The sequence below is a fragment of the Castor canadensis genome, chromosome 1 (genome assembly GCF_047511655.1).
Source record: "Castor canadensis chromosome 1, mCasCan1.hap1v2, whole genome shotgun sequence".
Taxonomy (NCBI): Eukaryota; Metazoa; Chordata; class Mammalia; order Rodentia; family Castoridae; genus Castor; species Castor canadensis.
Window position 1 is genome coordinate 55,627,574 of NC_133386.1, and position 11,018 is coordinate 55,638,591.

Here is an 11,018-nt window from a genome sequence, read left to right on the forward strand (position 1 = left end):
GAGGCCCCTGGGAGAGGTAGACCAGTGAGCACAGGGGCTCACTCTGTGGGTTTAGTTTGGTAGGAGGAGATAATTTGGATGACAATCTGGGTCCTGAGATTAAAACACGTATACATGGACTGTAAAGGGTATATCTTGATTAATAATTCCTTAGGTCTATTTAAAAGTAAGCATAAATCAGGGTGGATCCTTCATGGAACACTAGTTTTGCTTCAAACAAATATGCTGTTGTTTTATGATTCTCCTATATTTGTGCAAATCACATTCAAAGGCTTTCTGCATTCCTACGAGAGCCCCGAAGAGGAAACTGGATCTCTCGTCTTGTGACAGTTTCTTACCTTCAGTGTAAGAGCAAACCATAAGACAAAACAGAAAAATGGGCTGAGAAGTATCAGTGATTGTCAGGATACAACCATCTTCCTAGCCACCCCATAAAAAATCAGTGCATGTCTCTCAATTAAATGGATGAATGGACTGTTCTGTGTTTGTGACATGGAGACCTACACACCTGGAGCCAGCTCCTTGCTTTTATCTAGCAAAGAGGAGACTAGGGTAAAATGGATGGGAGGCCAGCAGCCCTTCTCTCTACAGCCTGTGGCATTTGCCTGAGTTGCCAAAGAGCCAGGCCTAGTGTTGACTCAAGGGAGGTGGGAGGATGGCCTGTCAAACTGGAATACCCCTGCAGAAAACCCTTCCCATGTCAAACCTAGAAGGTCAAGGTGCCACTTTTTTTTTTAATTTCCTGCAGTACTGATGATTGAACCCGGGGACTCACACATGCTAGGCAAGCACTCTACTGCTGAGCTATAGCCACATCTTTTTATTAGTTTGGTGGTTCTGGGGTTTGAACTAAGGGCCTTGTACTTGCTAGGCATGTACTCTACCACTTGAACCACTCCCCCAGCCCTATTTTTTATTTTGAGACAGAAGGGTTTCACTAAGTTACCCAAGCTAGAATCAAACTTTGTATACTCTTGCCTCAGCCTCTGGAGAAGCCGTGCCACCAAGACTGGCTCAATGTGTCACTTGAACTGCTACTAGAGCTTATTCCTGTTTATGAAATCCTCTTGATTTTTTTTTTCAAATATAAATTTCGGTTGGAGTTTACCCAACTATGTAAGTTTTTCAATAGCAGTTTTTTAAAATTTGGCAATACTGGGATTTGAGCTCAGAGCCTAGCACTTGCTGGGCTAGGTAGGTGCTACACGCTTGAGTAATGCTCCCAGCCCTTCCAATGGCAATTTAAAGTTGAAAACATTTCAAAAGAATACAAAAATTGAATGAGCCTCTTGAGTTGGGTTGGCAATGGGTGGCGGCAGTGTAAGGGACACACTGACCTCACCACTTTAGGAGCAGAAGGCAGGTGTGAACTTATGACAAAATGTTTCAGAGCATCAGCAGGATGTCAGCAAAGATTACCTAGTGGTCCTGTTTGAATGCTGTGCCACAGTTAAGCGTGCCAAAAAGTTTTGACTATATGGTCACCAGTGTCATAAGAAAGGCAGTTCAAGTGATCTTCACAAAGCCAATGGAAGAGGGTTTAATTAAATACTTCAAAGCTAGAATGCTCCTCAGAGCACAGGAACTCTTGGAAATAGAAGAAAACATCTGCAATCGAATAATTTTAAAATAAGCATTATATGTTGAAGAACTCCCTAACAGACTACGGTATAATAATGGCCCCGTTCTTCAAAACACTTGGCCCTAGAGAGGCTGTAATGGAAACTGAAAGATCTGTATGACCAAAAAGAAATCTCCTTGATCCCTACATGAGCAAAAAAGTGGCAGCAAGGAATAATACACAGTGGCAGAGAGAGCCCTGGCCCAGGAACCCAAAGACCAGTTCAGCTTCCTACTGCCCATGTGACCTCAGACGTCTCCAAACCCAAGTCCCATCAGTGAAATGAGGATGGATGATGGCAGGTGCTCTGTGCTCCCCACTGGGCTGTGAACATCTGAGAAAGCTTCACGAATCATTGACTAAACCACCAATGTCTTACTGTTCTTGTCAAAAGGTAATGAGCGTTAGAATCAAATTGTATCCTATTAAGGAAATATGTTTATAACCAAATTACTTCCTAAGAACTTCATGTTTCCTGGCATGGTCTTTCATTTCTCTCCTAATATCAAATCTGTCAGGAAACCTATGTTTTCCTGAGTAGAAAATTGCATAGCCTTTAAATATACTTGAAAACATCTTATTTTATGGACAACTCCTTTGTGGTCCTCTAGATGTGATCTTTTGGAGGGGGTCTTAGACAGACAGTTTGTTTTTATCACAAAGGACAGAAACCCATTCAAGTTAGTACTAATAAAACAGAGCTTGTTACAAAACCCAAACCAAATGAAATTAAAAACAGCAGGTCATTCCACATGCTGTTCAATTGAAGTAGAACCACTCCATGAAAACCTCATCGTAAGTCCACAAGCTCTGCCCAGGCAGTATGCCCACAGCCATAGGGTCTTACTGGTTCAGTACCTGTTGTTGACCAGTTTCTGTGTATCAGTTTAATCTCTTTCCTTCTTCCTTCTTTGTCTTGCCTGGAATGTGGATGCCATGCTGTTTGATCTCCAACCTTTATGGCACATAAAGCGCAAAGCACATTTCACAAAAGCAGTAGAGTGGTAAGCACATTTGCAAGTGTACTTATACAGAATCACAAGTTGCTTAATGTCTCTGACTCAGTTCTGTCATCTGCAAAATGGGGCTATTATTCCTAACTGTAGTGCCTGGTTCGTGATGCTCAACCTTAGCTGTTATCATTAGGCTAATGATAGGGAGAATTTAGGGAGAAGTTAATGTATGCAACTGAACAAAAGCAGATGTGGGACTGCACAATTCAAACTCTGTATCAAATTCTAAAATAGGATGATCTGCACAGAGTTTGTCAGGTGAGTTTCCAGAAAAGGTGATTTGACCGGGTCTTGAAGGAAGCAATTGAAGGACTTGGTAGAGAAAGATGGTCTGGTTTTCAATGGCTATGTAACCATACACTTTGTGGCTTAAAACAATAGCAATGACCTGCTTACTCACAATTCTGCAATCTGCACGGGACTTGGAGGGATGGCTCATCTCTGCTCTATATGACATCGACTACCTGGGCCATCCAAGACAGCCTGACACATCATGTGGTGCTGGCCAAGAGTCTGTCCCTGTGGCCTCTCCCTGTGGCTCACTTGGGCTTCACCTCATCATGATGGTCTTGGGGTGGTCCATCCTACAATGTGTCCAGCTTCCTCCAAATGCAAAAGCAGCAGCTTCAAACCTTCTTACTATTTGGTCTCCAGAATGTGATTCCCACCACATTTTATTGGCCAAAGCAGTCACAGGGCCAGTCTTCAGAGGAAATATGTGTTCATCAGCTTTCTGTCACATTAAGAAATACCTGAGATTATCAACTTGTTAAAAAAAAAAAAAGACTTATTCTTCGTTCACAGCTTTGGAGATTCCAGCCCATGATCGATTTTAGGCCTGTGGCAAGGCAGCACATCATGGTGGGTGCACATGATGGAGCAAAGAGAAAGGAAGAATGGGCCAGGATTCCACTATAATGTTCAAGAGCATACCTCCAATAAACTAATGACTTCCCACTGAGCCTCACCTCCAAATAGGGCCACCCTGGAGACTAAGCCTTTACTGGCCATTAAGGGATATTCAAGATCCACACTCCAGCAAGAGGACTCCACAAGAGCATGATTATTGGGAAGCTTACTTCACTGGGACCACTCATGAAATAGACTTTGACAAGAGAGTAACACATGGTCTTCGTGCAGGAGATGATAAATGCAAAATGAGTCAAATAATACAAACCAGGATCAACCAAGATGAGCGTGAGAATTATGAAAAGAAGGTATTGTTTTGAAGGATAGGAATGGAATCTGAGAGTTTATTTGGATCTAAAATAGTTCTGGGCTGGGGGCAGTATAGGTCAGTGATAGAGCATTTGCTTAGCATGTGCCAGGCCCTGGGTTCAATTCCCAGGACCACCAAAAAAAAGTACTATCATATACCCTATGTCAGTTAGCTTTCTGCCACTGCAACAAACTACCTGAGAAAGTCAACTTAAAGGAAATATTTTTTTAAATTAATATTTATTTATTTATTTTGGTTTTTTAAACAGGACTTTGCTATGTAACCCAAGCTGGCCTCAAACCCGAGGTTCTCCTGCCTCAGTCTCTTGAGTGCTGGGTTTACAGGTGTGTGACACCATGCCCAGCTAGGAGGAAAGATTTATTTTGGTTCCTGGTTTCAGTCCATGGTTATTTGGTTCCATCGCTTCTTGGCTGTGGTGAGGCAGAACAGCATGGTTCTCATGCCAGCTGAGAAGCAGAGAGAGAGACAGAAGGTTCAGAGACAATATATATGGAAAGGCACACCCCCAATGACCTAGTTCCTCCAACGAGGCCCCACATTCTAATAGCTTATTTAGTCATGAAATCATCAATGACTAATCGCCTCTCAATAGCACCACCAGCAGGGAACCAAGCCTTTAACACGTGAAACTTTCTTGGAGGGTGCTTCATCTCTAAACCAAAACATAATCTATTCTGTAAGAGGCAAAGATTCAAACTAAGGAGTAGCAAATTCCTACCCCCACCCCCAAGCCACTGTCTTTGGGAATATGAATAATCCCTTTCTTCAATGCTAGGTAAAATCCATTTGTTGAACTCAGGTCACAATTTAATAGGAAGTTTATTCCAAGGTCTGTTCTTTTCATCTCTCACTGTCAGTGTTTTTCCTCTCTATTTTTCACTCTTTCTCTCTATCCTAAAGCAGTAATACCCTTAGTTTTCTATAATCTGGTTATTTTCCATATGAGTAGATCCAAAGAAACAGCATTGGATTTGGCTGATCTTGGGTATTTGTCTTAGTTAATTTTCTGTTGAGACCAAGTTATTTATACAGACTCACCATTCTGGAGACTGGGATGTTCAAGTGCATGGTGCACTTGAACCATTCAACATCTGGTGAGGTCCTTCTTGCTGGACCTTCTCCTGGACATGGTGGAGGGCATCACATATAGCAAGGCATAGCTCAGGTCTCTCTTCCCCTTGTTATAAAGTCATTAATGCAGTCATGGGGTCCCCAAGATGGGGACCTTAGTTAATCCTCATTACCTCCCAAAGATTTCACTTTCAAACATCATTTGTGTATGAATTGGGAGATTAAGTTTCCAACACATGAACAATACTGTAGCAGTATTGTTTGGGAATCTGCTCTGTGATCCATGGGTGGGGGTAGGTGGGATTTGTAATAGGGATAAATCTGAGGTTGGTTTGGGACAAGTGATATGGCATTCAATGTGGTTGCTTAACTAGGGTTTGCAATTTATGCACCTGTACTCCTCTCCTGTCCCAGAAATGGAAGGTTCAGGCCTTCATTCTAAAGTTACTTCTCTTCCCAAAGGACCGATGGAGTCCCATTGTGTTAGTGAGCTTTTTGTCACTGTAACAAATACCTAGATATTATACTTATAAAGAAAAAGGTTTATTTTGGCTTATAGTCTCAGAGGTCCCTATCCATGATCAATTGACCCTATTGCTTTTAGGCCTGTGGCAAGGCAGCTCATCATGGCAGGAGCATGTAACAGAACAATGCACTCACCTTATGACCCCTTATGACCCGGAAGCAAAAAAGGAGAAAAAGGGAAGGACTGGAGTTCTTCTTTACCATGGGCCCAGGACTATGAGGACTATGGACTTGAAGGCTCTGAAACCATGAGCTAAAATAAATCCTTCTTCCTTTAAGTTGCTTTTGTCAGGTATTTTCTCATAGAGACAGAAAAAGTCTGACTAATACAATAATAGTTCTATGATCAAAATTAAACAAATACATGTATAATGCTTGGCTTATTGGTGTAATTAATAATTTTTTGTTACTAATGATATTTGTTTGCATTTTATTCATCCATTCAATAAGTATTTATTGATATCAAAAAAAAAAATCCAAACTATAACACCCAGTAACAACAAAGTGTGCCCATCACAGGGAAGATATCCCAGTTACATTAATTAGCCAAGAAGTCTTAGTCCAACTTCACATCTCCTTGTCAAAAACAGTTCTGCCAGGGTCCCAATATTTATGCTGAGCTGGAGCTGGCCCTGGATACAGTTGAGAGTTCAAGGCTTCTTCCATTCATCAAGGCCGTTTCTTCTTTGGCCCCCATCTCACATTTGCCATTGCCTCTGTCTCCCATGGAGACCACTGCCTCACTCCACTCCTGCCACTGAACTCACTGGCTATTTGAACTTTTCTCCCCTTTCTTCATTCTAAATTCCACTTCTCTACTGTGCCTGTCGAATGTGAGCTATTTGTTTTGAGTGTACACAATTTTGCTTTAAAATGACCCTGAGCATTGGTCTCAGGGTCATTAACTAAGGCATCACTCCTACTAACACGTTAGCTCATTCCTGGCTAAATCCTCGGCATAGAGTAGGAGCTCAAGGCATACCTGTTGAGTGATGTAAGAATATCACCCTGCAACGAATCACACCCTGCTTGGTATTTCATGTTTTGTTCCCAGAGTTTTTCCCTTAGGACTTTGCTCCCATCACAGACTGTATCCAGGGAAAACAAGAGATGATTTTCTTAGAAACAGCTCTGTCAATAGCCACCGTCCCCCCCACCCCCACCACTTTTTTCCTGGCTCCTCTGCCAGAAGTGGTGAAGCTGTAAACAGCTTTTATCAGAAAAGTGGCACTTGAAAAATATAAAACCAATTAAAGAGCTGTGAAATGACTCAGGAGAGCATCACCAGAGAGCTAGAAGGGAGAGTACATACGTATTGGACAAGACCTTTAAGATGTAACCTTTGTAAGACAGTGTGGGTTGTAAATAGTCAAGCTCTAAGTTTAATCATCCAGGAGTTACTGAAGTTTAGATAATAACTTTTTGTGCTTTGTAAGATGTGGGGCTGAGGGGATTTATCAAGGGGAAAAGTCCAGGTAATTTTTTCAGGGACATGTTTTATGTGATATTCTCTTGCTTTGTGTATTCATCTGCTCCAGCAGCTGTAACAAAGTGCCACACACTGGGTGGCTTAAACAACAGAATTTTAATTTTTTTTCTAGTTTGGCAGATTAGAAGTTCAAGCTTAAGGTATCAGCTGGGTTGGGCTCCTGTGAACCCTCCTTCCTTGACTTTCAGGTGGCGAGTCCCTTGCTGCCTCTTCCCATGGCTGTCCCTCTTTATGTGTGCACTTTTGGAGTCTTTTTTTTTTTTTGTGGTACTGAAGTTTGAACTTGGGGTCTACACCTTGAGCCACTCCACCAACACTTTTTTGTGATGGGTTTTTCCAAGATAGCATCTCACAAACTATTTGCCTGTGCTGGTTTCCAGCCACGATCCTCCTGATGTCTGCCTCCTGAATAATTAGGATTACAGACGTGAGCCACTGGTGCTTGGCCTGGGGTCTTTTCTTATAAGGACACCACCCATATTGGATTAGGGCCCATCCATATGACTTCATCAAACCTTACTTACCTCTTTAAAGGCCTTTTTAGTATGCATTTTGGAGGATCACAATTTCGTCCATAATACTTTGTTGCTTGTGTTAGTTGAAAAATGACATCTTCCCTTGTCTGCATGCACTCTTTCTGCTTGTTTCTGGGGCTGTTGAAGGAAGGATGGGCTATACCCAGGTAAGCCGGTTTCACCCAGAACTTTGGGAGAGGATGCACAAATACGGATGCCGCCCCAGGCGTCTTTGGCCCAATCTTTGCTTTGCCTCTGTCTCTCTTGAGAAGACCATTCAATTCTTTCCTTTTCTGTTTGTCAGAAGACAAGAAATCAGATTTTGTAATCATTTGCTAGGCATGGGGCAAGAAATCATTTTTGTTAATTTTTAACAATCTTTTCAGAAGTCTTGTAAGTGGAAAGCCAGCGGAAGGTCGAATTACAGTATTTTCATCAGAGTGTAGGAGAAGGAGTTGGCTTGCCAGCTCTAGGTTCTCCAAGACTAGAGAAGGATGTTTAACATTTCTCTTTTTTTGTCTTCTGTTTTAGTTTTTGGTAGTACTGGGGTTTGAGCTCAGGGATTTGCAGTTGCTAGGCAAGCGCTCTATCACTTGAGTCACACTCCCAGACCTCTTTTTTGCTTTTAGTTTATTTTTCAGATAGAGTTTCCAGCTTATGCTTGGAGCCATCCTCAGACCTAATCCTCTTACTTCTGCCTCTGGCATAGCTGGGATTACAGGTGTGGAGGGAGTAACATGGAAATACATCACCTCTGTGTGGAAACAAGACACAATGACATACACTGAAAACTGTTGAACAATATGGGGCAGAGGGCAAAGGGTAAGGAAAAATAATAGAGGGGGTTAGCCGATTAAAGTGCAATATGTATAGGGAAAATATCAAGATGGACCCCCCCCGCCCCCCCCCCCCCCCCCCCCCCCCCCCCCCCCCCCCCCCCCCCCCGGCAATAAGGAACAGACACTAAAACAATGAAGGACAGAATGGAAAACAGGTCATGTTGAGAGGAGGGTAATAGCAGGAGGGGACGGCACAGGAAAGGGGAGGTGAAGGAGGAGAATATGGTTGAGGTACTTTCTATAGATGTGTGAATATGGCCCACTGAAACCTGTCAAAGTCATTTTAAGAAGGGAAGTGGGGAAAGAGGGAGAATAATGGAAGGGATAAACCAAACCAGGGTACAATGGATATGTGAGTTCCAATGTATATATGGAACTATACAATGACACCCTCTGTATAACTATCACAAGCTAATAAAAATGTTAAAAAAAAAAAAAGGGATAGCATCAGGCTGGGGGTATAGCTTAATGGCAGAGAGCTTGTTTAGCATGTGTGAGACCCTGGGTTTGATTCCCAGTCTCCCCTGCTCTTGGGGAGGACAAACCTTTGTCAGTTTTCCTTCCTACATTTATATATATATGCTTTCAAGATACATGGATTATGCTACAGTAGTGTAGAAGAATATGCAGAATAGAAACAGATCACCCGTGTTTGCTCTGGGTGATAGGATTACATATTTCTTCTTTTCATTCACCTGCATTTTCTAAATTTTTTACAAAGAGATTGATGTACTTAATAAAAAGGTCCCTTTTTCAAGCATGAGAACAATTTCAATTTGCTATTTTAGTCTCTAGACTTGACAGGATAGACAAACAACTTTTATTCAATGAGTTTGCCCATCAATAGACTAGCCATGTGTTAGATGAGAGTGACTAGAGGAGAGGTGGTGGCACAGCTCTGGGAGACATAGTTTGTGTACCTCGAGGGTTAATGTGAACTCTACATTTCACTTCCAGGTCACAGCTAGACTCTGACTGAAATTTCCTGACAGTTTGAAAACTGACTGAGTCTTAGCTCATCAGCCAGTATCCTTTCTTTGAATGCAGCTGTTTTATTTTGTGTGTTTTTGAGTGAGAAACGATGTAGGATGTTTTTGCCTTTACTTTTACGCAAGATCTACTTAAATAATTTAGCTTTGCAATCATTTTATGTATAACAAGTACCACAATGACTGAGACTTACATTTCCTTTCGAGGCTACCTAAATACTTTCCTCATTAAATAATGGCAAATGAAATTATTTACATAATTGAAGCAATTATTTAATATTGAATATACAAGTTTATCTGGTTTTACTTACTGAAGTATTTCTCTTGTGTTTTTGAAAACAATGAAGGTTTTTCGTAGAGAAGGACACATCTGAAAATGTCAGGGCAGTATTGTAACTAAACCACAGTGAATGTAGGGGCCAGAAAGGTTGCCAAATGTCCTGCACAAAAATTTTAGTCCCCTCCTATGAAGACCGAAAAGTATTTTTACATTTCAACTGTAGTGATTGCTGTCTGCTGCTTTTTATATACGAATTTTTATTTATAAACTGCTTATCTTCAGAACAATTGTGTAAAATGTTATAAAAGACATCTAGCTGGTTCCATGGGCATTCCGTTTCATATTTGGTTAACACATTCTTCCTAACACTAAACATTTGCCTATGCCAGTATTTGAGACCGGAATTAAAATACTACTTTCAACAAATACAAATTCAAATGCCACCACATGAGTTCTGATGAAATGTGCCAATTAAACAATTATATTTACTATCATGCCCTTTAGAAATGACTTTTAAGTGACAATAAAAGATTTAAAAAGGCATAAAACTGCAAAAACAAAGAGAACCAGAGGAGGAAATGAGACCGCATCAAAAAACTGGAAGCTTGAAATGTTCTCACTAAATGAGTTAGAGTAAGATTTCTCTGCTGTTGACAGCTGGGGATCATATAATTTTTTTCGGTAGCTGACTGTCCTATGTATTACAGGATGTTTAGCAGAACCCCTGGCCTGCCAGTCACACCTCTTCCCCAGATGTGAGAAACAAAAGCATCTCTAGTTATTGCCAGATGGTCCCTGGGATAAAATTGCCCCCTGAGAACCACTGATTTAGGGAATAAGAAAAATCTTAAATGATCTATAGGAAAATTTCAGAAACAGACTTTTTCTACCCAAGGAACCCCCAAAGCTTAGGAGCTAGAGTCACCAGGCAGAAAACAGGATTGGATGAAAATCTGTGTACGAGGCAGGCTGCTTAAAGAGTTATTCTTGGAAGAGGCTGAATCTGGGGGCTCCAGGCTTGGAGGCACAGTTGAGAATGCACGTCCATTCTGAATGTAAGTATTATGTGGAAATAAATACAAAGCATCATCCTCACCTCTTGCTGAACCTGCTGTAAGAATGTTCCCATTCAGATGCCCATTTTCCAGAAAGGAGACTGGAGGATTCTTCTGATTAAAAAACAAAACAAAACACCCAAAACTGACCAAGCCAGGAAAAGAAAAAAAGACCTGCTCTTATTCAAATTTAGTGACTTGACCTGGCCACATCACCCAGAAGCCCTAAAGTCCAATAGTGAGTTCTTTGCCCTTCCCCACACCTATCCTCTGATCAAAGGTTTTCAGGGCCTCACTCATATGCCAACAGACAGCCAAGCATTTGGAGAAAGCTTTCAATATGAAAGAGAACAAAAGAAACAAGAAGGAAGAAGAAACTTA

At 41.4% G+C, this 11,018-nt stretch overlaps 1 long non-coding RNA gene across 1 annotated transcript; it reads right to left on the reverse strand.

Moving 5' to 3' along the window:
- Window positions 1-4,113: 4,113 nt before the first annotated feature.
- Window positions 4,114-10,815, reverse strand: LOC141424204 (uncharacterized). Its single transcript, XR_012449179.1, has 3 exons — window positions 10,679-10,815; window positions 4,913-7,767; window positions 4,114-4,320 (listed from the first exon to the last, which is right to left on the reverse strand). It is a non-coding gene; the product is annotated as an uncharacterized lncRNA (long non-coding RNA).
- Window positions 10,816-11,018: the final 203 nt, after the last annotated feature.